Genomic DNA, 4,055 nt, shown 5'->3' with positions numbered 1-4,055 from the left:
AAGATCGAGCAGAAAGTACAGAGTTCTCACCTCTATCCCACACCCAGTTTACATTAGGGTTCACTCTTTGTGTGGTATAGGTCTATGAGTTTTGCAAAACGCATAATGTCATGTACCCATCATTACATTATTACCAAAGTATTTTCAATCCCCTAAAAATCACCTGTTTTAGAACTATTTATCTCCCTACCCATCCCCAAAACCCTGGCAACCACTGATATTTTGTTGTTGTTGTTACTTAGTTTTTATTTCATAATCATAGACTTAGCTCTGCAATCCAGCTAGGCATGGAAGGGAATGAGGAAAACGTGGAACTCGAAGGGAACTGCAGCGAGAGCACAAAAATTGTAGGATACTGCACGCAAATGTGGTGGAGGGGGTGCTCTCCTGAGCTACTGAAGGAACGGTATGGTGGTTAAAATAAAACACAAGTCAAACTCATTAGAATTGTCCACAGTCAGCAATGGTGATCTTCTTGCTGGTCTTGCCATTCCTGGACCCAAAGTACTCCATGGCTTCCACAATGTTCATGCCTCCTTTCACCTTGCCAAAGGCCACATGCTTGCGTCCAACCACTTAGTCTTGGCAGTGCAGATGAAAAACTGGGAACCATCTTTGTTGGGTCCAGCATTTGCCATGTACAAGATGGCAGAACCTGTATGCTTTAGGATGAGGTTCTCATCATCAAATTTCTCCCCATATATGGACTTGCCACCAGTGCCATTATGGCATGTGGAGTCACCACCCTGACACATAAACCCTGGAATAATTCTATGAAAGCAGGAACCCTTATAACCAAATCTTTTCTCTCCAGCTCTCAGAGCATGAAAGTTTTCTGCTGTTTTTGGAATCTTTTCTGCAAACAGCTTGAAGGAGACGTGGCCCAAGGGCTTGCCGTCGATGGTGATGTCGAATAACACGATGGGGTTGACCATGGCTGACAGTACAGGGCTCCCAGTGGCAGTGGCGTCTGCAAATATAACCACTGATCTTTTTACTATCTTTATAGTTTTGCCTTTTCCAGAATATCGTATAGTTGAAATCACAGTATGTACCCTTTTCAGACTGGCTTCTTTCACTTAGCAAAATGTATTTGTCTTTTCTGTGTCTTTTTGTGGCTTGACAGTTTTTTCCTCTTATCACCGAATAATATTCCACTGTATGAATATACCACAGTTTTAAGGTCAAAATTTACTACCCCATGCAACAGTGTAGCTGCATTTTAAATTTTAAATTTTTGACTGTTCGTCTAAAGGTCTCAGGTATCCTAAGAGGCCAGATAGAAGTCTCTCATCCTCTAACGAAGGATGGATCGTAAAATGGAATACTGCTAAGAATCTCCCCTTGGGTACTAATTCTGCAAAAACTCAGAATTTCAGAGACAAGAGACAAGTATTTGGAGTGGATCATTAGATGTAATGAAAAAAGAAGTCACTTCAACATTCATAACAAAGATCAAAGGTTGTTGTATTTTTTATATGGGAGACACCAGACAAGCTTATACTTAGTTACTAGCTCAGAGGATACACCACCACATCCTATAGCATGAGTACAACATTTTAAGCCATTGTTTCCAGCTGGCACTGTGATTGAGTCTTTAATAAAATATTCGCCATTCTATAATAATAATTTTGGTCAGTGATAGGATAAATGGTGGACCAGGTAAGTCCAATAAATACTACTCATTTGTTATACAACAAACTCTTTGAATACAAGCAATGTAGAACAGGATATTATGGCAGTATATACAAAGCACTCAATGTACCAATGGAGAGTAGTGATCAGAGAAACATGATGTCAGGTAAAGCAAATGTAACTCAAGGATAAATGTAGATTCCATTTACAAAATTCCCTGTTGCCTTTATCATAGAGGAGTGCCAGTAAAATCAATGAGTCTGACAAAAGGTGACTGTTTATTCAGCCAGAATATGTTATTGTGTGCTTAGCCTTGGTCCTTGTTGCTTGTATGTTGGACACCTAATAGTCTTGACAGCTAAATGGGCTTTGGTAAGGGACAGTGGTAAGGTTCAACATGTTGCTAAACCTATGTGTATTCTCTACTACTAGCACCAGTGTTGCTGTTTATTAGCCTTCTGAGCAAGCAATGTAGTGCCTGGTTAAAGAGATTGTTTCATACCCTCATATCTATTTGATAACCTTCCTGATGATAGTTTGGTGAGCATTCATATTAAGCACAAATATTCTTACACTCTGGCTCATTTTCTGTGGTTCATCTACATATTTTTTCCCCAAAACTCATTGTCACCAGTCCTACAATCTGTCCCTCCAAGTCACTAATTATCTTTTTTTTTTTTTTAAGGGAGTTTTGATCTGTTGCCCAGGCTGGAGTGCAGTGGCGCAATTTTGGCTCACTGTTACTTCTGCCTCCCGGATTCAAGAGATTCTCCTGCCTCAGCCTCCCAAGTAGCTGGGACTACTGGTGCATACCACCACACCTGGCTAATTTTCATATTTTTGGTAGAGATGGAATTTCACCATATTAGCCAGGCTGGTTTCGAACTCCTGACTTCAGGCGATCCACCTGTCTTGTCCTCCCAAAGTTCTGGGATTACAGGTGTGAGCCACCAGGCCTAGCCCCAAGTCCCTAGTTATCTAGACAAATTATTAGCTGCCACATATAAATCAATAATATCTCTTCTTCTAGACATCATGGACAACCAATTACATAGGCTGAATTTCTTTTAAAATTGCATTCAAGTAGGTTATAATGCATAAGCAATCTACTTTTGGCTGTTGCCGTGATGTTGTACAGTAACTTCTGTAAATCAGGCTGAATTTTTCCCTCACTAATCAACTGGCCATAGAGAACTTCCCATGAAGACATAGGTGTAGATTCTATTATTCCTTCCTGCTGATGAAGTCGGATAGTTAACTGGAAAACACTTATTTCATGATAAGCAGCTCAGTTGTCATATATATATATATATATATATATTTTTTTTTTTTTTTTGCATTGGTAGGACTTCAGTTTCTACAATGGTCCAGGATCAATCAAGAGTTATTTAAAGAAAACATTTATTTTGTAAAAGAAAGAAGTATTTTGTTCCAAATCCTAAGAACCATAGTAGTGGTGTGTCAGAGGTTCTATTGCATCTGGATATAAAAACAAAGGGGAACAATATTCCTGACCAGTTGGAAATTATTATCTTGATCTCAATCCCATCAAAAGGTGGCAGCATGACAAGTCATAAAGTAAAAGGACCAAATGATAAAATGAGGTCTCCAAAATCCAAAGCATCAAAGTTCTCGATTAGTGGTCAGGGCTGCAAAGTGCCATAATTTTTCACTTTGGAAGGCATATCTTGACCCTTCAAGGGAGGTGTGTCCCAGACATTAGCAAAAATAATATATTTTATTTATATTTCTAACAAAGTATGTTAGAAGATTACCCTGCAAGCAAGGGCAACCATAAGATTTTAAATCAAAGAGAATATCAATAGAAATAGTCATAATAAAAATTAACATAATGTAACTCGAATGCAAGAAAACAAATTACTCAGCGTGAAGCTAATAACGAGAGAACCATTGGAAAATTCATATTGACAAGTCCATACATTATGATGCATAATTAATCATGTTAGATTATCCTAGTTAAGATGTGCTTGGTTGAAAGAAACAGAAAACCTTACTAACATAGTGACATAACATAGTGATATTTGATTTTCACTCAACAAGAAGTCTTAAGACTGTTGGTCCCAAGAGTTTGCTTGGTATCTCGGTAGTGTCTTGAAAACCTAGTTTCTTTTCATTCTTCTTTTTTTTTTAATCTTACACATTTTTGAGTTTATTCTGGAAAAATAAAAATGTATAAAGATCTAGTTAGACTACTGTGGTCAGTAAGAATAGGCTAAATAATTTATAGTAAATCCATTTGATATTATGTATACATTAATGTTGAAATATTTGACACAGAAAGATATTCACCATTTAAATTCAAAAAACGACTTAAGTGGAGGGTAAAAACAGTATAATCAGGATAAGCAAGTAAAATAAAATGTGTACTGAGAGTAGACTGAGAAAGTCTACGAAGATAT

At 37.6% G+C, this 4,055-nt stretch overlaps 1 pseudogene; it reads right to left on the bottom strand.

Moving 5' to 3' along the window:
- Window positions 1-415: 415 nt before the first annotated feature.
- On the bottom strand, window positions 416-1,176 carry LOC117064479 (annotated as a pseudogene).
- Between the last annotated feature and the right edge of the window lie 2,879 nt (window positions 1,177-4,055).

Source organism: Trachypithecus francoisi, unplaced genomic scaffold, assembly GCF_009764315.1.
Source record: "Trachypithecus francoisi isolate TF-2019V2 unplaced genomic scaffold, Tfra_2.0 Lachesis_group2, whole genome shotgun sequence".
Classification (NCBI taxonomy): domain Eukaryota; kingdom Metazoa; phylum Chordata; class Mammalia; order Primates; family Cercopithecidae; genus Trachypithecus; species Trachypithecus francoisi.
The sequence above is the reverse complement of the archived record's forward strand: the minus strand, read 5'-3'. Positions and strand labels throughout refer to the sequence as shown.